We start from the raw sequence: 25,151 nt of genomic DNA on the forward strand, positions 1-25,151 counted from the left end.
ACCAAAGGGCTGAAGGTTATTCAAACAAACAAAATGTCTTTTAATTTGGTATAGTATTTCAATGGCAACGATTGACTTTATTTTACATGTTTTTGAATTCGACGTCACTCTTGACAGGCAGTAAAAGGTTGCCACTAGCACTAATGCTTTTTTTCTGCTGATTTTTCTGACTTTCCTACACCAGCAATGGCCACCATGCATAAATCGTTAACCGTCCACCCAGCAGACTTTCAGCATCAGAGCGGCCATTTTTTTATTGTACGGTGCTGGAGTTCTTGAGAGGCCAGAATGTTTGCTTAGCTTGTTATCCTTCCTGAACTTAAGAGTCATAGGCCTGCCACTTTGCTACAGGTGGCTGATAAGAAAGCAGCCTTCACCAAGCAAAATAGTGTAGAGATACATCAACCTCTAGCTGGACTTTTCACTGCCCCCAATGGAAAATCAAGTGCTGGGATGGTTGTCCAGCCAACCTTGCCCCCCCTCCGCCCCCCCTCCGCCCCCCCGTCGCCCCCTGCCATTTCTCCAGACTAGCAAGTTCCAGCAGATACTCTTTTATGCTGCTGCTGAAGGAGGAGACATTGAGAAATGTGCTGATAGCCACACTACAGGGTGCAAATTGCTGAAAGATCTGTTGCTGAGTCACTGCAGATAAGCAGCAAGAGCAAAATCCAAAGCCTTTACAAAGTGTCCACTAAACAATATTTGTGTCTCTTTACATCACAATTTTTTGATTAAAAATGATAAAGGTTAAAAGGCAGTGTGCTCTGTAGGATGACATTGTAGCTATCAGCCATGTCCAAAGTCTATATTGATTTGCGACAGCTTCAACACCTTCTGCTTTGCAACTGTTGGAGCTGATAGCCTGAAATAACCCCTGTGATATTGCCAAATGTCAACAAAGTAGATCAAAGTCTTTGTGGACTAGTTTGCTAAAGGATTACGAATGTTTTAAAGGGGCGCTGTTTTCAGGAAAATAAATGTCTGGCAAAGCTTTGTTCACAAGCACAGGGCACAGTTGCATGAATCATTGTGCATAATGTCATTTTGATGAAGATGACAAGTGAGCTTTCCTACTTGTTCTTTCTCCACAAAGAAAAGCTGCTTTGTTCTACAAGACCTGTGTGTTGGTGCTGCTGGGTCTCAAACTGCAGGTCTCATGCAGTCAGCGATAAACTCAAAGTAAACTGCGGGGTTGGTGACTGGGAAGACCCAGTAAAAAACTGGTCTGTCCAGACAATTGGCCTTTGCGGATTTTGTCAGTTTACTTTGGGGTTGCTGCTGGCTGTGTGAGGCCAGTGCATCGGCAACCAGTGGGCACTGGTGTGCAATATAAAAATAGCTTAAGAGAGCCAGACACTTTTTTTTACAGCAAGCTGGTGCACCCTTAAAATACAATGGCAAGTAAATGATTATGTACTAAAACATGGACATTGCCCTCAAAAACACTGGCATCCTTCCCACTGAAACTGCAACATAAACTTTCACAGGAGGCATATGACTTTCTCTTTGACACAATGTCAATCTGTGGTGGAGGTACCCTGTCTTAAAGTGGTCGTTTTTAGTGGTAACTTTTATCAACAATCTTCTTGAGACTACATGAGCGTTTTGACCATTTTGCTTTTGAAAGAGCAAACAAAGAAATAATGATTACGGAATTAGCCCTTAATTCAGACTCCATTTAACCGCCTTCACTCCATATCCCTCAATATCTCTACCCAACGAAAGTCTATCAATCTTAGTCTTGAAAGTATCAATTGACCCAGCCTCTGTAGTGTATGTACCTTTAAGGGGAGAACTACTTTTTACAGCTCCTGTATACTGTAGTACCGGCAGTGACCACACCTGTATATAACCCTGAGTAGGGATCTGTACTGTTTAGTTTTAGAGCAACCCTCATCCAGTAAACACCTGTTGATTGTTCTCTGCAGTCTCTGTCGATTATTTGAAGGACACACTACCTAAAGATTCACGGATTCAACATTGGCGACGAGGTGATTCGAACCTACCTGCAACTCTGCAGAAGAAGGCCGATTCCATCAGTGCGGGCGTCGGCCATCCTGAGAGGACTTGAGCAGGCAGAGGAGGCTGTGGAGAGCTGGGCTTGGTTCTCCAGCTGCGACGATCCAGCGCAGCGGGCTGGCAGCAGGTACGGCGCAGACCCTTCCCGGACAGCGGCGGCGGGAGCCGACCGACGGCACAGAAAAAGGCCGAGCAGCGTTGACGGGTAAGAGAGAGGGTAAAGCGCACAGGGTGCAGCCGGGGTTGAGGACCGAGCGGCGTCAACGAGAGAGGCGCGCAGGAAAACGCGCAGAGCGCGGCCGGGGGTCAAGGGCTGAGCAGCGTCCGCAGTGGAGAAGAAGGGAGAGCGCGGGAGATACCATTTTGAGCCACAGTGGAGAAGAAGGGAGAGCGCGGGAAGAAAGGAAAGCGCGGGAGATGCCATTTTGAGCCAGCGGAGAAGAAGGGAGAGCGCGGGAGACGCCATTTTTAGCCAGTCTAACCACACACAGGGATGCCGAAGAGTGGCAGTGTCACAGCGTTCGACAATGAAGTCGAAGATTGGGCGACATATATAGAACGCATAGAAGTGTACTGCAAGGCGAATGAAGTGGCAGATGCCAGGAAAGCACTGGTATTGTTGAATTCCATGGGTGCAAAAACGTACGGCTTACTGCCAAACCTAGTAACCCCAGAGAAGCCAGTGGAAAAGGATTTTGAAAGCATAGTGGCAAACCTACAGGACCACTTAGACCCCACACCGCTGCTGATAACAGAAAGATTTAAGTTCCACAAAAGGAACCAGCATAAAGACGAAAGTAATGCTGAGTATTTAACAGAACTGCGCAAGCTATCGAAACACTGCCAGTTTGGAACGGGACTAACAGAAGTTTGTGTGTGGGCTTCAAAGTGAAGGAACCCAGAAACGGCTTCTATCAGAAAAGGATCTTACGCTGGAAAAGGCTTTCAGCATGGCAGTATCACACGAAGCAGCCGCACGGGGCGCTGCAGAGATACAACGGAGACCGCAAGAATATGGCACAAATGAAATGTCATATGGAGCAGGGAAGTGTTATCGCTGCGGCAGAACAACACACGACCATAAGGATTGTTGGCTCAAGGAACAAGTGTGCAGACAGTGTGGAGAAGTAGGACACATAGCAAGAGTCTGCAGGTCGGGAAAGAAAACCAGCAGCAAGAAATCTCCACAGGAGAAGTACAAAAAGGTACATAAGGTGACAGAGAGTAGTTCAGACGAACAGAAAAGTGATACAGACTCCGGAAGCAAGGAGCTGGGTTGTCTGAAACTACATAATGTAATCAAAATGGAGGATCACCAAACTATCTGGGTCACGCTCAAGATAGACGGAGTCCAAGTGAAAATGGAATTGAACACAGGATCAGCCCTAACAGTCATAAACCGAAGGGACTACAAGCGGCTATTCTCACATATACTCTTGAGAGATACAGAGATTGTCTTGAAGATGTACACGGGGCAAAAAGTCTACCCCAAAGGAAAAATAAGGGTGAACGTGATATACAACGGCAAGGAAACACCAAAAATGGACATATATGTATTGCCAGATGGAGGACCACCACTACTAGGATGTGAATGGATCCGGAAGATACAGTTAGATTGGCACGCCATACAAGCACTGACGGTAGATGCCAAAAAGGACGACGACGTCACACCTGGACGACTGTCAAAAATGCTAACTGACGCATAAGAAGTGTTCCAGGAGGGACTCGGAACACTAAAAGGCATAACAGCGACGATCAAAATAGAGGAAAATGCAAGCCCAAAGTTTTTTAAGGCCAGACCGGTGCCTTATGCGATCCACCCAGCCGTCGAAGCAGAGCTGGAAGGTTTGGAACGTTCTGGAGTACTGTCCAAAGTGGACTGGAGCGAGTGGGCCACACCCATCATCCCTGTAATGAAGAGGTCGTTGAGTAATACGCCTGGGGAACCAAAGAAGATTCGCATCTGTGGGGACTTTAAGGTGACAGTGAACCCAGTCCTTCACACGGTACAATATCCGCTTCCGCAGATTGAAGATATTTTCGACTCGCTATCTGGAGGAAAACGCTTCACTAAGATTGATCTGGCCCAGGCGTACCTGCAAATGGAGGTAGAAGAAGCCTCAAAACAGTACCTCACGATCAACACTCATAAAGGTCTCTACCAATAAAATCGGCTGGTGTTCGGGGTAGCATCAGCTCTGGCTATTTGGCAAAGGGCAATGGATCAAGTCCTGCAAGGGATTCCAGGGACCCAGTGTTATTTGGACGACATCCTGGTCACGGGCGAAAATGACAGGGATCACCTCGCCAACCTGGAGCAGGTGCTCACTAGATTGAAGGAATATGGGCTCCGAGCTAATCGCCACAAATGCGAGTTTTTCCAGAAGCAGATCTCGTATTGTGGTCAAGTTATTGATGAAGAGGGGTTACATAAGTCCCCTGAAAAGATTGAAGCAGTAGTCAAGGCTGCAGCACCGGAAAATGTGTCACAACTGAGGTCGTTCCTCGGGCTAGTGAATCACAGAATCACAGAATCACAGAAACCCCACAGTGCAGATAGAGGCCATTTCAGCCCATTGAGCCTGCACCGACACATATCCCACCCGATCCCCGTAACCCCTACACCAACACATATCCCACTCTATCCCCGTAACCCCACGTATTTAATCCCCCTAACACTAAGGGTCAATTTATCATAGCCAATCAACCTAACCCGCACATCTTTGGACTGTGGGAGGAAACCGGAGCACCCGGAGAAAACCCACGCAAACATGGGGAGAATGTGCAAACTCCACACAGACAGTCACCCGAGGCCAGATTCGAACCCGGGTCCCTGGCGCTGTGAGGCAACAGTGCTAACCACTATGAACTACTACCATAAGTTCTTGCCAAATTTGTCTACAGTACTACACCCTCTGAACACCCTACTGCAAACGGTGGTACCATGGAAGTGGAATGACGAATGTAAACGAGCTTTCCAGAAGTGCAAAGAATTGATCACATCAAAAGAGGTGTTGGCTCATTTCAACCCAGCACTACCAATTCGGTTGGCGTGTGATGCATCACTCTATGGTATTGGAGTGGTGCTGTCGCACAAATTCCCGGACGGCTCGGAGAGGCCAGTAGCCTTTGCGTCTCGGTCACTAACCTCAGCCGAGCGTAACTACGCCCAGATTGACAGGGAGGCCCTCAGCCTAGTGTGGGGAGTGAAAAAGTTCAACCACTATCTGCACAGGCAGAAGTTCACCTTGCTGATCAACCATCAACCACTTGTCTCCATCTTTAATCCAAAGAAGGGCGTTCCGGTGATGACTGCGCAACGGCTACAAAGATGGTCCCTTTTTCTAAGGGCGAACCATTATGAAATAGAGTCTAAGGGCACGAAACAGCATGGAAACGCTGATGGGCTATCACGCCTGCCACTGCCTACTACGGAGGAAGAACCAGCAGTGGACCCTGTCGAAATACTTTATTCGACTATAATTGAATGCTTGCCAGTAACTAATGCGGATATAGAGAAGGAGACCCGAAATGACCCGACACTGTCTCGGGTATATGACTTGACGGTGAAGGGATGGCCAACACATGGCGACTCACTGTTGCCATCATTCTCATCCAGAAGAGAACAGCTGTCAGTATGCCAGGGGACCTTGATGTGTGGATCCCGAGTGGTAATTCCACCCAAGTTAAGGGAGAGAGTGCTCAATGAGCTTCACGAAGGCCATCTGGGAGGGGTGAAAATGAAAAGCCTTGCTAGGGCTTATGTGTGGTGGCCGGGGATCGATCAGCGAATCGAGGACCTGACAAAGAGCTGCTCAGGATGCCAGAAGGTCCAAAATGCACCACCACATGCCCCTCTACACCCATGGGAGTGGCCCTCCTCTCCATGGCAACGGGTGCATATTGATTTTGCTGGTCCATTCATGGACTCAATGTTTTTAATAGCCGTGGATGCGCACTCGAAATGGCCTGAGGTGATCAAAATATCCTCCACCACCACGGAGAAAACGATTGCAGTCCTACGGACCATATTTGCCAGGAACGGCTTGCCAGAGCAGATTTGCACTGATAATGGACCACAGTTTGTGTCCGAAGAGTTTCGGAAATTTATGAAAAGGAATGGGGTAAGGCATTACACATCCGCCCCGTATCATCCAGCCTCAAATGGATTGGCTGAGAGGTTCGTACAAACCTTTAAAAAGGCAGTAAGGGCCATGTGCGATGACGACGTTCCACTGCAGCATAAGGTGGACAATTTCCTGTTAACCTACAGAAATGCAACACATGCAGTTACCAACCAGACCCCGGCCATGATGTTCTTTAACCAAAGGTTGAGATCTCGTCTGGATTTGCTCAGACCAAATGTACGAAGAAATGTTGAGAATAAGCAATTCCAGCACATCAATGAGAAGCCGACAAGGAGCTTCAATGTAGGGCAACCAGTCTTGGCCCGCGACTACTGAACAGAGAAATGGCAACCAGGAACGATATGCACACGGCAGGGGCCACTAATGTACACAGTGGATGTTGGGGAGAACATTGTGAGACGCCATGTTAATTGTTAAATGAATGTTATGGTACTGTTAATCTAAAAGGGGAGGAATTGTAGTGTATGTACCTTTAAGAGGAGAACTACTTTTTACAGCTCCTGCATACTGTAGTACCGGCAGTGACCACACCTGTATATAACCCTGAGTAGGGATCTGTACTGTTTAGTTTTAGAGCAACCCTCATCCAGTAAACACCTGTTGATTGTTCTCTGCAGTCTCTGTCGATTATTTGAAGGACACACGACCTAAAGATTCACGGATTCAACAGCCTCCACAGCCTTTTGGGAGAGAGAGGTCCAGGTCTCCACTTCCCTTTGTGTGGAAAACATGCTTCTTGATTTCACACCTAAATGTCCTAGCTCTAATTTTAAAATGATGCCCTCTTGTTTTGGATTCCTCCACCAGAGGAAATTGCCTCATAACTCTGTTACCATTCATGACAGTACATGGGGAATACTTGCCTCTGTGTTGCAGGTACCTTCTTGAGACTTCCTTTTGTGCCCTAGTATCCTGTTATCCCAATGTTCTTCCCTCTTCTCTGAAAGGCATTGGAATACAATTCCATGGGTGTCGGCCACCCTCCTGTATCTTGTTAAAGTAGCCATTTTAGTAATTAATGTTGACAATATTAGTGGACGAAAGCTTAACCCTTTTAGATGACATTCTTCTGTCTGCCAAGTTGACAAAGTCATTTAAAACAGGCAGGTTATCCCAGAACCAATATAACTCTTCAAGGAATGTCATACAAATGCATTAAGCGTTCGTCTGCTAATATTTCTGTTGGAATTAGGACTCTTCCCCAACTTGTGTTCAGAACAAAACTTGGGTGCTGCCCATGTCCGCTACTTGTCTGACCTGTACAAAAGGTCTCTTCATTTGTGCCTGCCACTACAGCCTTGGCAAAGACTGCTAATGGGTTGAAGGCTCTCCAAATGCTTTCATAATTGTTGTCACCCTATTGTGACACTCCCCTTTAATTGTCCCCATTCCTTTAAACTTCACCAGATGCAAATTTTCACCCTCACCACCAGGGTCGTCCTTAGACTGGTCTGAGCCTGCACCTGGAGCTGTAAATAATTATGCAAATGAACTTACACCAGGAATTGAGTGCTGTTAGCATTTGTCCTTTCAGACAGATAAAAATTACCTTTCTTAGGCGAGAAATTGGTTGGCACCCAACTATGGGAAGTAAACAGGTGACGAGATTGCACTGCGCACCCGCAAAGCTCGGCCTGAAGATCACCCAAAATAGGTCTTTGGGCCTCTTTACTATGAAACTGGTGAGCTGCAGGCGGCAGTCGGGCATCCCAGTTCTCAGCAGTTGCAAAGTCGGCCAATTCGGACATCGGCAGTGGCCTTCGGTAAGTCCTGGGAGGGCGGTGTGAGATGAATGGTAGGGGGATGAGCATGGGCCGGCAATGGACCGCAGTATTGCTGCAAATCCAAGAAGAGCATTCATTTTAAGGTAAGTGAAAAATAGTTTACTTACTTGTCTTTGGCAGCCTCCAGTAGCCCCTTTAAGGACCGCTGATTAAAGAAAGACTTGCATTTATGTAGCACCTTTCATGACCATCAGACGTCCCAAATGAAGTACTTTTGGAGGGTAGTCACTGTTGTAATGTGGGAAATGTGGCAGCCAATTTGCACGCAGCACACTCCCACAAACAGCAGTGTGATAATGACTAGATAATCTATTTTTGTTATGTTGGTTGAGGGATAAATATTGGCCAAGACACCAGAGATAACTCCCCTGATCTTCTTTGAAATAGTGCCATGGGATCTTTTACTTCGACCTGAGAGAGCAGACGGGACCTTGGTTTAACGTCTCATCCAAAAGACGGATTAGGCCACTATAACTCTGGAAAAACTAGTTGGAGATTGCGCAGTGCAAACTCTGCATAGATTTTAACTAATTTCCGATCAGGGACGTAAAATAAACCGTCAAAATCCTGATTAGCATATGCAAGAGGCCTAACGCCTATTTCAGGTGGGATCCCAGGACACCTTTCTGCACACTTCTGGGGTGCACAGGACATAGCTACCCAGAATTAGTAGGTTTCGGGCTAATTTTATGCTCGACAAACAGGAGCAACCATAATAATTTCTCTCTCTGTGAACTTGCAGACATCAACATTTCAAAAGCAGAATGGCCTAGGCAAACATAATTGACCTGACTAGTTTTGTGTACCTTTCTTTCTGCCTTGAATCAAGACTAAAGAATCCTTTAAAAATACAGCTGTCTGAAGCCAATCTTGAAAGCACATTGGGGGAGAAATTCGGTTGGCAGCGCCTCCAATTAGCGCCTAAAGAGGCCGAGAAGTGGGGCGTTAGCCAATTTTCGGCCGGGCGCAGTGAACCCAGCGCCTCCTCCCATATTGAGTGGGCATTTTGCGCCGGCGCTAAACCTTAGTGCCCGCTCGTGGGCGCAGGCAGATCATGACGTCATTTCAGTGTGCAACGCCTTTTGGGCGCCCCGGACCGGAAATTCAGTGTTGCGCCCCTCCGTTCCGCCTGGCGCTAATAAGGACTGCTTACCTGGAATGTTCCCCAGTCACTCTCGGGCTAGGGGGGCGCTCTTTAAAGGGGACTACACTGGTATAAAAGCAGCAGCCATTTTGGGAGCACAACTTCCTCGAGACTTTCACAGAGTTGCTGAGCTGCACTCTGAGAGCCATTGCACCAGTGAACCAGCGCTGGCCAGAGGAACTTTAGCCTTCTGACCAACACCTTGCAGCTGGTGAGCATTTACAATGTTTACAATTTCTTGTGCGCTATTACTATGGGGGCTGCATTGGAGGGGAACGTCCTGCTGCTGAACCATCTGGAAAGGGCACAGAGACGCAGGGAGAGAGGGGCAGGAATGGCCAGACGGACGAGGGCCAACAGACGTCGCCACACCAGACCTTATGCTGCCAGGGTTTTCCGACAGCAGTTCTGTTACTTGAACATGTCAGAGGAGCAGTGTCTTAGAAGGCTGCGCTTCAGAAAGGAGGTGGTGACTGAGCTGTGCCACCTGCTTCAGCCAGATCTGCAGCCTCAGATAAGGTGCAGGACCTCTCTGTCGGTGGCTGTCAAGATGACTGTTGCCCTGAATTTCGATGCGAGTGGCTCCTTCCAGGCCGCAACTGGGGACATCGCTAACATATCGCAGTTTGCGGTGCATTGCTGCATCCGTCAAGTAACAGATGCCCTATTTAAAAGGAGGCGGCAGTACATCTCCTTCCCTGTGACACTGGAGAAGCAGCGGGAGCGCGCAGAGAGTTTCGCAGCAATAGCGGACTTCCCCATGGTGCAGGGCACCATTGACTACACGCACGTGGCTTTGTGGGCGCCTGTTTTGAATCCGGAGGAGTTCCGCAACTGCAAGGGGTTCCATTCCTTGAATGTTCAGCTGGTCTGTGACCACCGACAGCTGATCCTCGCAGTCAATGCGCAGTTCCCTGGCAGCAGCCACGGCGCCTTCATCCTGCGCCAGACTTCAGTTGCAGACCTATTCGGGGCCCCGGCTCACCCAGGAGACTGGCTTCTCGGTGACAAGGGCTATCCTCTGTGCCCATGGCTGATGACGCCGCTCCGTTCGCCCAGCACTCCTGCTGAAGAGCGCTTCAATGCGAGCCATCAGGCGACGAGGAACATTGTGGAGCACACAATCAGTGTGCTGAAGCAGCGGTTCCGCTGTCTGGACCATTCCGGAGGCACCTTGCAGTACTCACCAGAGCGAGTCTCCCACTTTGTCGTAGTCTGTTGTATGCTGCATAACCTCACCATCCTACGTGATGTGCCTCAATAATTCCGAGACTCGAAGGTAGCAGAACAAAACAAGGCTTTTATTAACTTAGAACGAAACACGTAAGCGAGAGAGATGTCGTCCTTCTGGAGACTGGGGCTAGACTGAAAGCTAGCTTACAAACGGGGCCAGGTATGGGCGGAGCCCTACACACAGCACATTCCAGTATACAATACAGCACATTCCAGTACACAATACAATGAGGTCTGGGGGAAGGGAAATGACACTGAAACCGATCTCAGTCACAGGCAGTGATGAATGGAAATATTTCATCACACTACGCACCCAGCCAATGCCACCAGCCATTGAAGCACCAGCGGAGGAGGACCAAGACGGGAGGGAGGTACAAACTGGAAGGGCCGTCTGTCAGAGGCTGATAACAAGCTGCTTCTAGGCCCCTCTGATGGAATGCTTGGTGCCATTCGATGAGGAGGAATGGAACCGTCCGGATAACCCAAAGCCTATGAAGGGCAGTGAATGTAAATATCAGACATGGCCAATGTAAATAAAAAAAGTTGTTTATTTTGCGAAATGTGCTTCCTTCCAACATGACAAAGCAATGGCACCAGAAAGCAAAACTAACACACTAACACATAAGTAACTCGCACACCCGGGAGACTATCCAAAACATTACTAACATTCAGACCAGCATCCACGGCCTTGATTTCTACAAATAAGACGTCTCAGCTGCACCTTCTACTCTTTCCCCCTTGATGGTGATCTACTTCTCTTGCAAGATCGGCCCCTTCCCTCCCTGCAGCTCCTCCGTAATGGGACCCCAGTGGCTGCATCAAGGCTGGGGGAGGCCTGCTGGCTGTCCGAAAGCGCAGATGCCCCTGAGGGATGTCCTGGACAACCTCTGGCCTTGGAGGGCCCAGATGCTGACTGCTCCAACTGTGCATGGGTGGAAGCAGTCTGTCCTGCAGGTGGTGGCAGCTGCAGTGGAGACGCGCCAGTCGTGGCATCAGGGATGCTGACATCCTGAGAGCGGACAGCAGCTCCCTGGTCAAACGACACACTGGCACTCTGACGGGGCAGCACCGCAGCATGCGCACCAATTGGCTGGTCCACAGATTGAGGCCCTGCTGTGGTGCTGCAAGGGCCCCGGGTAATCCCGCCTGATCCAGCGAGGGTGGCAGCAGTCATTGGTCGCGTGGCCTCAATATGCATCTGCATGAGACCAGCGAGTGACTGCATGGCAGCACTCAGCACTTGCGTGGCAGGTGCCAGTGCTTCGGTGAAGCCCTGGACAGTCCTTTCCAGTGCTTCGCTGAAGGTCGGGACAGTTCTTTCCACTGCTTCGGTGAAGCCCTGGACAGTCCTTTCCACTGCTTCGCTGAAGGCCGGGACAGTCCTTTCCACTGCTTCGGTCAAGCCCTGGACAGTCCTTTCCAGTGCTGCCCCGAAGCCGTGGACAGTCCTTTCCAGTGATGCCCCGAAGTCCTGCGCACTCCTTTCCTGTGCTGCCCCGAAGTCCTGCGCACTCCTTGCTTGTGCTGCCCCGAAGTCTTGGACACTCCTTGCCAATGTCTCGATGGATTCAGGCATCCTTGCCACTGCAGCCATGAGTTCAGTGTGCCTGAGCCGAGCCTGGGTGCTCATTTCTGCGAGGGAACGCACCTCTTCTGCGCTCTGTGCAGCAGTACTCGCGGCCTGACTCGCCCTCCGGGGAGACGGCCCCCGAGCTTCCCTACCCACCTTGCGTTGCTGCAGCCCGCTGGTTCCTGGAACTGCTTCCTCCTCAGAGCATTCCCCCCCGCTCCCCTCCAGGGAAGTAGTCTCCCCAGTCTGCAGAGGGGCTGGCTCGCCTGAGGGTGGCAGGGATGGTCCAGTTTCCTCCTGCTCGTTGCCTCCGGAGTCAGTGGCAGTGGCAGCTTGAGGGCCCGTCTCCCGAGCTGGTGATGCAGCATCTGAAAGCAGGGTGGTTGAAGAGTGGCTTTAGCAAAAGGACAGGGTGGCAGCAAGGGATGCATGAGTGCTGCAATGCTCTGACATGGGTCCAGAGCGAAAAAGCATGCTGGCGGGGGGAAGAAGTGGAAGGAGAGAGTTCAAAAAGGTGATGACGTTACCATCACTGTGCACAATGGGGTCGGCAGCTCCAGTGGTGACAGGACCAGTCATCCGGCCTCCAACAATCTGGTGGACTCGTTCCTCCAGGTCCGTCAGTGTCTGCAGCTGAGGAGGGCCTCCTCCGGTGCGAAGCTGCTCCCTCCGGTTCCTGGCCAGCTTGGCCTGCAGGAGAAAGGACGGAAAGTGATGAAATATGCTGGCCTGAGCTGACATCACATGCCCCCCATGGTAGAATGGCCTAGAAATTCAGTTGCGTTCGTCAGCCGTTAGCGCCATAAGAGGGGTAGATTTCGAGCGCTAGGCACTTAGCGCCCGGGCGCAGACCGATCTGCGCCTACGCCCAACTTCAGTTGACATTTAGCGCCGGTGCAAAGTGTTTGCGCGCGCTCAGCTGCGCGCGCAGCTTATGACGTCATTTCGTCGTGCAACGCCGTTTGTGCGCCCCAAACCGGAACTTCAGTGGCGCCCGCCCAATGTAGGCATGGCGCTGTTAAGAACTGTGAAGTGGAACGCAGCAGAGGCCCTGCGGGCCTCAGGGAGCGCTAATTAAAGGGCACTTAGACTGAACTATAAAGGGCAGCCATTTTACTGCAATGACTTTAGTGCTACGGATTTCTGGACAGAGACCAAGGAAGAGACCTTACTGAATTGGGCCAACATAGGAGAGGTATTTTTGGCTTCTGGCCAGAGCTTGCAAATTTGTCTCATTGTGATTTCACTGTTTGCAAGTATATTATGGGGGCTGCATGGGGTTCCAACCCTCAGTTCCAGCATTATGTGCGAAGGGCTCGCAGACGCTGTGTGAGAGGGGCAGCCATGCCTAGACGCAGAGGGGCCATCAGGCGTCGGCAACGTAGGCCTTACCCACTCAGGGAATACCGCCAGCAGGTGTCCTATCTCACCATGACTGCCGCGCATTGTGTTAAGAGGCTGCGCTTCAGAAGGGAGGTGGTTGCAGAGATCTGCCAGCTGCTTCACAGAGATCTGCGTCCACAGCTGATGTGCAGGACGTCTCTGTCGGTGGAAGTGAAGGTCACGGTGGCTCTGAACTTTTATGCAAGCGGCTCCTTCCAAGCCGCTGCTGGGGACATAGCGAACATCTCCCAGTTCGCCGTGCATCGCTGCATCCGGCAGGTCACCGATGCCCTTTTCGCAAGGAGACACCAATTCATCTCCTTCCCCATGACCCTAGAGAGGCAGGAGCAGCGTGCAGTCGGATTTGCGAGGATCGCCGACTTCCCCATGGTACAGGGCGCCATTGACTGCACGCATGTGGCTTTGCGGGCACCTATCGACAATGCCGAGGATTACCGCAACCGGAAGGGCTACCATTCCCTCAATGTACAGCTGGTGTGTGACCACAGGCAGCGCATCCTAGCTGTCAATGCCCGCTTTCCAGGAAGCAGCCACGATGCATTTATCCTGCGCCAGACTACTGTGGCTGACATGTTCCAGGCACAGCCTCCCCCAAGAGGATGGCTTATCGGGGACAAAGGCTATCCTTTGTGTACATGGCTCATGACCCCGCTCCGCGCGCCCAGGACCCCTGCTGAGGAGGCATACAACGAAAGCCATCAAGCCACAAGGAACATCATAGAGCAAACGATTGGCGTCCTCAAGCAACGGTTCCGCTGCCTGGATCGTTCCGGCGGATCTCTACAGTATTCGCCGGATAGAGTCTCCCAGTTCGTCGTCGTTTGCTGCATGCTGCACAACCTGGCTATCCGCAGGACTCAGGCACTGCCACCTCACGTTGGACCACCACCTCAGGAGGACGAGCAGGAGGATCATGAGGAGGAGGAGGAGGAGGAGGAGGAGTACCAGCCCAGGAGGGAGCCACAAGGTCCAAGGGCCGTCCGTCGGCGGCTTATTGAACGACACTTCTAGGCCCCCTGTCAGGGAATGGCTTGTGGCAATGAACGCACCTGAATGCAGCCGCTCCGCAAGCCCTCAGCCGGTTAACACAACAACCACTTGAAACATCACACATGGACAAGCTGAATAAATAAAAAGCTTTATTTAACAAACTCAGGGCCCTTCCCACATGAAACCCAAAAACAGACAAGAACCCCAAAAAACAGTCAAAAACATATCTCACTCCCACAACCTGGGGAGGAATAACAAAACTTGTCCATCCAAATGGCCTTCATCCTCGGCCTTACCAAGACAAACCCCCCCATACAGAACACAAACACCCCCATATAAAAAAACATTTGGCGACACACTCTACTTTGTGTGCCGAGAGGGCGAGTCCTTGTCCAGGCTTTTCCGGCCCCTGGCCGACCTGCTGCTCCGCCTCAACCTGGGCCCTGTGGGTGTTGCAAGGCTGGTGGAAGGCTCCTGAGGGGCACAATGCGTGACGGCAGATGCCCTTGGGGGTCGGCCTAGACGAGCTCCGGCCCTGGAGGGGCCGGCTGCTGACTGCTGCAGCTGTGGCTGGGCAGCATCAGTCTCTCCAGCAGCTCGTCGCAGCTTTGCTGGGGGAGTAGCAGTGGCGGCTGCAGCAATGGGGGCAAGCTGGCTGATGCCAGGTGCTCGCTGGTCGCCAGAGACACTGGCAGTCGGTCGGGCTGGCACTGCAGCAAGCGCAGCAATCTGGTGAAGCCCAGACCGTTGTGCTGCAGCAGCGCGGCGGGTGCCCTGGCGATGCGTGCGTGACACAGCGAGTGTGGCAGCAGTGAGTGCCCGTACTGCCCTGGTCTGTGCCCGCATCAGACCAGCCAGTGACTGCACGGCACCACTCATCAACTCTGCACTCGCTGCCTGTGCTGCCCTGAAATCGGCCCGACTCGCGTCCTGTGATGCCCTGAATTCTTCGTGACCCCTGGCCTGTGCTGCCGTGAGTTCTTCTAAACCCCTGGCCTGTGAGGCCCCAAAATCGGCCACACTATGAGCCAGGGACTCAATGGCCTCAGGCAACCGTCCCACAACCCCCATGAACTCGGTGTGCCGACGATCCGAGTCCGCGGACATTTGATCAAGGAGGCGCACCTCCTGGGCGAGGACCGTCTCCGGACTGGAGGCCGGACTCTCCCTCTGGGGAGAAGGCCGCCGAGCTGCCCGACCCTTCCCGCGTGGCTGGACGCCACTGGGCCCAGCAACTGCACTCCCCTGCAACACTTCCCCCCTCTGGGGAGAAGGCCGCCGAGCTGGCCGACCCTTCCCGCGTGGCAGGATGCCACTGGGCACAGGAGCTACACTCCCCTGCAACACTTCCCCCCTCTGGGGAGAAGGCAGCCGTGCTGCCCGACCCTTCCCGCGTGGCTGGACGCCACTGGGCACAGGAGCTACACCCCCCTGCAACACTTCCCCCTGGCTCTCCTCCAGGCAAGACGTGTCCCCTCCATTGCCATCCCCTGGCGCGGATGAGGGTTCCCCCGATGTGCCGCCTTCCTCTTGCTCCTCGTCGTCCTCCTCTTCCGAGGGACTGACACTCGCAGCCTCAGGGACCTCCTCCTCACCAGCTGAAAGCAGGAAGGCACAAGAGTAGCTTTAGAGTGAGGACAGGGCGTCAGCGAGGGAGGCATGAGTGGTGGCATTATGCGCATTGGTCGGACAGTGGCAAAGGATGTAGATCTGAAGCGCAAGAGGAACGAGAGAGGTCCAAACGCTCATGTCCTTACCATTGGGGTCCAGCACAGAGTCGGCATCTCCAATTGCAACGGGGCCAATCACCCGGGCACCCATGAGTCGACCCACGCGCTCCTCCAGGTCACTGAGCTCCTGGAACTGGGCACGGCCTCCCCCGGTGACAGTCCGGCTCTTCAGATTCTGGGCCAGCTTGGCCTGCAAGAGAAAGGACGGCCTCTAAGTACAGTGTGGTGCCCTGTTGTTGTGTGCACTGCCTCCCATGGTGGAATAGCTTGGCCAGTGTGGTGCCCTGTTGTTGTGTGCACGGCCTCCCATGGTGGAATAGCTTGGCCAGTGTGGTGCCCTGTTGTTGTGTGCACTGCCTCCCATGGTCGAATAGCTTGGTCAGTGTGTAAAGTGCAGAAAGTGCTATTGATGTTCATGCCAGTGCCATAGCTGCTGGAGGAGGGCTGGCCATTAGGCCTTTGAGGTCCCTTTGCCCATAATGTGAGGTGCACATGCAAGGATGAGGAGGACAATGGAAAGGGTACTCACCCTGACCAACCGAGTGAGGTCGTTAAACTTTTTCCGGCATTGATCACCAGTCCTGGGGACATCGCTGTTGGCTGTGACCCTCTGGGCGATTTCCCTCCAGGCTCTCCTGTACAGCCTCTTGGGAGCCTTCTTGCCACTGTCCGGGCACAAGATATCTCTTCTCTTCTCCAAACCCCTAAGCAGCACCTTCAAATCATGGGCAGAGAAGCGCTGCGCTCGCTCACGGGCCCTCTGCATCCTTCCTGGCGCTATTTCTCTCCAGCAGCAGTGTTTAGGCCTAGCTGGAGGGCTGCAGTATCCAGGGCGTGGCAGCAGACCAAGTCGACCCTTCCCCCTTTAAGAGCTGGCCGGCGCCGGGGTGTCTGCTGTCAATCAAAACATGACCGCACCTGCGCTGCGCCCGGCCTCGGCGGTATCAGTCAGCACCGCCGGCTTAGCGCCTAAAGATAGGGGTGCAACGCCAGTTTTAGCGCTCGAGCAAACTCCTTGGCCAAAGCTACTGAATATCGGCGAAGTGGCCTCCACTTTCCGGCGGGCGCAAACTTGAGCGCCCGCCCGACTTTACCGCCCTAAAAGTGGCTATACTGAATTTCTGGGCCAATAGCCCTTCCATTATGCATTGAGCTGACATCACATGCCCCCCATGGTAGAATAGCCCTTCCATTATGCATTGAGCTGAATGTGCGTGTGTGTTTCCAGAAAGGGCCATGGGTGCTGGCTGACAGATGGCCATTGGGGCTTCGTGCACCCTCTGGCCATAATGTCAGGTGCAGATGGAGGGATGAAGAAGATGGCGAAAAAGGCACTCACCCTAATGACCCGAGTGAGGTCGTTGAACTTCTTCCTGCATTGCACAGGAGTCCTGGCCACCACGCTGGTTGAGGTGACTCTTTGACAAACTTCCCTCCAAGCCCTGCGGTACTCGCTCTGATGAGGCCTCCTGCCATTGTCGGGGTACAGCACAGCTCGCCGGCGCTCCACTTCGCCAACCAAAGCATCCAATGCCCCATCGGTAAAGCGCTCCGCTCTCTGCCTCACCCTCTCCATATGTTCAAAGTTTGGAATGCCACAGAAAGCACAGCGCCGATTTTGAGGCCTACAAGGCGCAGAGTGTGGCTGCTGCTCCTAATTGACCCGCCCCTTTAAGAGCTGGCCGGCGCCAGCATGTCTCGGGGTAATCGATTATTGACAGCACCTGCGCTGCGCCCGGCCGCCGACATATTGAGTAGCGCCGCCGGGTTAGCGCCTTAAGACTCCCGTGCTGCGCCTGAATCAATGCCGCAATCACCTTTAGGGGCGCAGCAACCCAATATCGCTCGAGGTGGCAATAAGTTGCGCCTGGTGATAAAATTTGCGCAGCGCCAATTCTAACGCCCCAAACGGGGCTATACCCAATTTCTCCCCCATTATGTTATTTATGTAAAGCCAGCATAAAAAAGATATAATGCAGAAACTTTCCAGTTTGAAGCAGCAGCAAAATGCCATTTGACCATGGAGGATTGGGAAAAGAGTATTGTCTCTGGTTAGAGAATCAGTGAAGAGGGGTTATTATGTCCATGTATAATTGAGACATGGACTGCAGGAGTTGATTATAACAAGTCTTTACTGAATGGAGACAACCTGGAAAAACTGAAACTACAGAAGCCTGCTAGGGCCTTTTATACAGGGGTGGTCACTGCCAGTACTGCAGTCTGAGACCAGTTATTCACTTAAAGGTACATACACAACAATTCCTCCTCTTTTAGATAAACAGTACATAACATTCATTTAACAACTAAATAATAACTAATTACAATTACAATTACGGTTGCTAGATACATTGGTTGAAGTTAAGCAATTATAAGTTCAGTCTTTGAGGAGGCTTCCTGATTCTGTCTGGATAACGCCTCCTTGGGATATCGGGTTCTTCTGGCAAGGTTGAGTCGGGATCAATGTCGTTGTTTGGTTCGTCTGCTTCCAATATCACCGATTCTGCGGTCGATGCAATTGGAACTTCGGTTTCATCGCCAGGTGTATCAGATCGTGGTGTGGAGTTGACGTTTTCCAGTGACTCTAGAATCTGGTCAGCATGGCGTATTACAATGCTCTCTCCAACGTCCACGGTATACATTAGAGGTCCTTGCCGTGTACAGATCGTTCCTGGCTGCCATTTCTCTGTGCGGTAGTCCCGGGTCAAAACTGGTTGACCTATCTTAAAACTCCTGGTCGGCCTTTCATTCATATTCTGAAACTGCCTGTTCTCCACATCTCTTCTGACGTTTGGCTTAACCAAATCCAAGTGGCATCGTAGTCTTCGATTGAAGAACATCATGGCTGGAGTTTGGTTGGTAACCGCTTGTGTCGCATTCCGGTAGGCAAACAAGAAGTTATCCACCTTCTGTTGTAGGGGTATATCTTCATTACACATTGCCTTGATAGCCTTCTTGAATGTTTGAACAAACCTCTCGGCCAATCCATTAGTGGCTGGATGATATGGGGCGGATGTGTAATGCTTAACACCATTGTTCTTTAAGAACCTCCGGAACTCTTCAGACACAAACTGTGGTCCATTGTCAGAGCAAATCTGTTCAGGCAGCCTATTCCTGGCGAGTATGGTTCGTAAGACTGTGATAGTTCTTTCTGTGGTGGTTGAGGACATTTTTATTACCTCTGGCCACTTTGAATGTGCATCCACCGCAATTAAAAACATCGAGTCCATAAAGGGACCAGCAAAATCAATGTGCACCCTTTGCCATGGAGATGAGGGCCACTCCCATGGATGTAGAGGGGCTTGTGGTGGGGCGTTTTGGACCTTCTGGCATCCTGTACAGCTCTTGGTCATCTCTTCGATTTCTCTATCGATTCCCGGCCACCACACAAACGCTCTGGCTAAGTTCTTCATTTTTAGCCCTCCCAGATGACCCTCATGAAGCTCATTGAGCACTCTATCCTTCAATTTGGGTGGAATTACTACTCTGGATCCACACATCAAGGTTCCTCTGCACACTGACAGCTGTTCTCTTCTCGGCGAGAATGCTGGCAGCAGTGGTTCGCCATGTGCTGGCCATCCCTTCACCGTTAAATCATAGACCCAGGAGAGTGTCGGGTCATTTCGTGTTTCCTTTTCTATGTTTGCATTCGTCACAGGGAGACATTCGACTATAGTCGAGTGGAATAACTCCACTGGATCCACTGCCAGTTCTTCTTCCACCATCGGCAACAGTAGGCACGACAATCCATCAGCATTCCCATGCTGTTTAGTCCCTTTGTACTCGATGTCATATTGGTGTGCCCCTAGGAAAAGGGACCACCTCTGTAGCCGTTGTGCCGTCATTATCGGTACGCCCTTCTGAGGGATGAAAATGGAGACGAGAGGTTGATGATCAGTTAGTAGAGTAAATTTCTGACCATGCAGGTAGTGATTGAACTTCTTCACCCCCCACACCAGGCTGAGGGCCTCTCTGTCAATCTGGGCGTAGTTACGCTCGGCTGAAGTTAACGAGCGTGATGCAAAAGCTATCGGCCTCTCTGAACCATCAAGGAATTTATGTGACAGTACCGCCCCAATGCCATAGGTAGACGCATCACACGCCAGCCTTATCGGTAGTGATGGGTTGTAGTGAGCCAATACTTCTCTTGAAGTGATTAGGTCCTTACTCTTCTGAAAGGCCCGCTTACATTCATCGCTCCATTTCCATGCTACTCCCGTTCGTAGTAGGGCGTTCAGTGGATGCAGAATTGTGGACAAACTCGGCAAAAACTTATGGTAGTAATTCACCAATCCGAGGAATTACCTCAGTTGCGACACATTTTCAGGCGCTGGAGCCTTAACTACCGCTTCAATTTTGTCAGGGGACTTATGCAACCCCTCTTCATCAATCACGTGGCCACAATACAGTATCTGTTTCTTAAAAAACTCGCACTTGGGGCGATTGGCTCATAGCCCATGTTCACACAGTCTAGTAAGCACCTGCTCTAGGTTGGCAAGGTGTTCACTGTCATCTTCACCTGTCACTAGGATGTCGTCCAAGTAACACTGAGTCCCCGGAATCCCTTGCAGGACTTGTTCCATCGCTCTTTGCCATATCGCCGGAGCTGATGCTACTCCGAATACCAGTCGATTATACTGGTAAAGACCTTTGTGAGTGTTTATTGTGAGATACTTCCTAGAGGATTCTTCAACCTCCATCTGCAAATATGCTTGTGCTAGGTCAATTTTTGTAAAACGCTTCCCTCCAGATAGTGAGGCGAAGATATCTTCTATCCTTGGAAGAGGATATTGTACTGTGTGAAGGACTGGGTTCACCATCACCTTGAAGTCCCCACAGATGCGAACCTTCCTTGGCCACTCAGACTTATTGTTTAACGTTTTCTTCATGACAGGAACGATGGGTGTCGCCCACTCGCTCCAGTCTACCTTAGATAACACGCCTGCATTCTCCAGATTCTCCAGCTCTGCCTCGACGGCTGGGCGAATTGCATATGGTACCGGTCTTGCTTTGAAAAACTTGGGAATTGCATTCTCCTCTATTTTTATCGAGGCGGTTACGCCTTTAAGAGTGCCCAGTTCTTGTTGAAATACCTCTTTGGCGTCAGCTAAGATTGTTGACAATCATCCAGGAATGACGTCGTCATCCTTTTTACCAGCCACCGTCAGTGCCTGAATGGAGTGCCAGTCTAAACTTATCTTTCTGATCCATTCACGTCCCAATAACGGTGGTCCACCATCTTGCAGAATGTAGAGATACAATTTCCGTATTTTCTTGCCGTTGTATTCGACAGGCACCCTTATTTTTCCTCTGGGGTATACTTTTTGCCCCGTATACGTCCTCAAGACAATGGATGTCTCTCTCAAGGGTATGTGTGAGAATAGCCGCTCATAGTCTCGTCGATTCATGACAGTTAGAGCTGATCCTGTATCCAATTCCATTTTGACTTGGGACCCTGCTATCGTGAGGGTGACCCAAATGGTTCGGTGATCCTCTTTTGCGATTACGTTGTGAAGTTTGAGACAGCTTAGTCTCTTGTTCCCGGATTCACTATCGCTCATCTGGTCTTCGGAACTACTGTCCGTCATCCTTTGTACTTTCCTGTACGGTTCCTTAGTAGCCTTTTTGTTGTCGTTGGTCTTCTTCCCAGACCTGCAAACTCGTGCAATTTGTCCCATCTTTCCGCATTGCCTGCATATTTTGTCCTTGGACCAGCAGTCCTTCTGGTCATGGTTTGTTCTGCCGCAGCGATAACATTTTGCAAATCCCCGTGTCATTTCATGGGTGCCGTATTCCTGTGGCTTTTGTTGTATTTCCGCAGCTCCCCTTGCTGCTGCTTCGTACGATACTGCCACGCTGAAAGCCTTATCTAGCGTCAGCTCATTCTCTGAGAGTAACCTCTTCTGGGTTCCTTCACTCAGGAGTCCACAGACAAATTTGTCCCGTAAGGTATCTGCCAGTCCTGCTCCGAACTGGCAGTGCTTTGATAGCTTGCATAGTTCCGTAAGGTAATCAGCATTGCTCTCATTTTTATGCTGATTTCTCCTGTGGAATTTAAATCTTTCTGCTATCAGCAGTGGTGTAGGATTTAGGTGTTCCTGTAGGATAGCAACAATTTAGTTAAAACTGTTCGCCTTTGGTTTGGCTGGAGTAATCAGGTCCCGCAATAGGCCGTACGTTCTTGCGCCCATTAAATTTAGCAATACCGATGCCTTTTTCTCATCGGCTATTTTGTTTGCCTCGCAATATACCTCGACTCTTTCCACATACGTGGTCCAGTCTTCTATTGCATTATCGAAGGCAGTGATATCGCCAGTCTTTGGCATCTTGAAAATCTAAGATGGCGCCTCCTGCGCTTTTCCTTCTTCCCTGCTGAGTTAAGATGGCGCCTCCCGCGCTTTCCCGCCGCTGCCGCTGCTCTCCGCGGTATTTTTATTTTTCTATCGCGCTTCAATATTTGCTCCGTTAATTGAGGAACCGTTCCCGTCGTGGAGCGGACCCTCTGGGACACTTCCCTCCCTCTTCTTAGGTCCGAACGCTGCCCGGCTTCGAAGCACCGGCCGCGCCCTGTGTGCTCTACCCTCTCTCTCTCTCTTTGCTTCCCGACTCGCTGCCCGGCCCCATTGCAGAGCCACCCGATCGAGCTCTAGCCCGCCGCAGCCCAGGAAGGATCAGTGCACTACCTGCCACCAGCCCAATTAGCTGGGAAACCACAGACTGGAGAACCAAGCCTGGCTCTCGACAGTCTCCCCTGCACTTTTCAATTCGATGATTTGGAGGGCGGTTGCCCACGGTCGACGCCCGTTTCTCGAGTTTCTTTGGATTATTTTTTTTTCTTTCTTCTGGCTTCGACCTTCAATAACGTCGTCTGAGGTGCTGCCGAGTTGCAGGTAAATTCGTTTCTTACTCGTCGCCAGTATTATGTCCGTGTATAATTGAGACACGGACTGCAGGAGTTGATTATAACAAGTCTTTACTGAATGGAGACAACCTGGAAACTGAAACTACAGAAGCGTGCTAGGGCCTTTTATACAGGGGTGGTCACTGCCAGTACTGCAGTCTGAGACCAGTTATTCCCTTAAAGGTACATACACAATAGGGCTCATCAATTTAAAAGTGAGAAGAGAGGTTTGAAGAAATGTCTTTCTACAGAGGGTTGTTGGAGCATGGAACACTCTGCTACAGGGAGGAAGTTGAAGCAGAGACCATTGCACCTTTTAAGGAAAGAGTAGATAAACATTGAAAGTAGGTGACGATACAGGGCTATGGAGAGAGCAGGGCAGTGGATCAGTGTTGGTTTGTTCTAGCAAAGAGCCAGCATAGAATCTATTGTTCTCTGGTAATGATTTATAAACTCAAAGCTTGATTTTAATGTTCAGTTAACAAATTCAGGAGCAGCCCTAAACACCTGAATTGCCATGGAGATGCGAGGCATTCTGCAAATTTACATTCCAGGCAGTTCGCCACTGGCTGAGAGTGGCATTTGATTTGGGAAGCAGCACCCATGGGTGTAGGTTCAACTGCTGACAGAGCCAAGCATTTATCTAATAGATCACGCCAATAAAGGAGAAAAATGCGTTTCTCTATTTTTGATCATGTGGGAAGTGAAACAATTAAAAAGGATAAAACAATCTTTCAGATTATTTTAATCCAATAATCCAGATGTAGTTATGAACTTCTTCTCCCTTCTCCTTTTTCTTAGGCAGTCTCTCGGATGACTTGCTTCCACATTAAAAATGAGTTCTCAGGTGACTGATGCGTCCAGTGCGGGACCTACAGTCTCTGTCACAGGTGGGGCAGACGGTGGTTGAAGAGGCGGGTGGGTGGGGTGCTTGGGTTGACGTGCGGTCCTTGCGCTGCTTGCGCTTGGCTTCCGCTTGCTCCCGGCGAAGAGACTCGAGGTGTTCGGCGCCTTCCTGGATGCTTCTCCTCCACATTGTGCGGTCTTGGGCCAGGGATTCCCAGGTGTCGGTGGGAATGTTGCACTTTTTCAAGGAGGTTTTGAGGGTGTCCTTGAAGCGTTTTATTTTTAGAGAACTGTTCCACCTCACATTTCCTCCCCTCCTCTTGATTACACGGACGGGGCACAGTTTCATGGATGGTGGCCACATTCTGTTTTTCCAATCAAGTGACCACTCTTCATGTTTAAGCCTAGGCAGTGATGCTCAGATGGCTATCAGAAGAACTGCAAAGGGAAGAACTTAATTTTTAAAAATGCTTAGATGAAGATCTCTCTATTGAAAGTGAGGTTCATTGTAAAATTGCAGCAGGCCTAATCCCCTCCCTGCTATTTTTACCATTTACGGTACACCTGCTGTTGGATAAGCAGTCAGGACTTTATGCACAGCAATGTTTATTCATCTATTTTCATCTGCAAATAAGAATACAGACAGCGTCTGACCTCTAACTTAAACCACAAAAGAGCAGATGGGATCAGCAGATCATAATCACATTCTTCAAACAGTGTGCATTTTTCTGAGCCAATCCTGCTGTATCTAAATTAGCTTGCTGATACATTAAAGGGACTGAAGACATACAAATTCCTTGTGTCAGATGGCATATATCCTAAGTGCTGAAGGAAACTGGGAAGAAATCTGTGGGTAGATTAACTATCGTCATGAAAGAATCATTGAGGCCTGAGGAGCCTCTGCCGGATTGGAAGCAATTAAATGTACTAGTTCCAGCACTACTAATGTTCCAGCATCCGCAGTATTTTGCTTTTGAATTAAATGTACTATCTGTGTTTCAGAAGGGAAACAAATCTGGCTCAGACAACCAGAGCCTCATTAGCCTAACATCAAAAGCTGTAGAAGTAATGCAATCCATAATACAGAGAGGGCTAGAGGAGTATATTAACTGTCATTTGGTGTCAGTTTTAGTTCAGTGATAGCACCCTTGCCTCTGAGTCCGAAGGTTGTGCGCTCAAGCCCCACTCCAGAGTCCTTGACCATATGATCTAGGCTGATACTCCAATACAGTATTGAGGGAGTGCTGCACCATCAAAGGGGCTGTCTTTTAGATGAGATACTAAACTAAGACCCTGTCTACCCTCTCAGCTGTACGTAAAAAATTCCATGGCACTATTTGCCCATGGCACTATTTGAAGAAGAACAGGCATGTTTTATCAATTAC

Source organism: Somniosus microcephalus, chromosome 3 (genome assembly GCF_052327205.1).
Source record: "Somniosus microcephalus isolate GS21.2 chromosome 3, FLI_Smic_1.0, whole genome shotgun sequence".
Taxonomy (NCBI): Eukaryota; Metazoa; Chordata; class Chondrichthyes; order Squaliformes; family Somniosidae; genus Somniosus; species Somniosus microcephalus.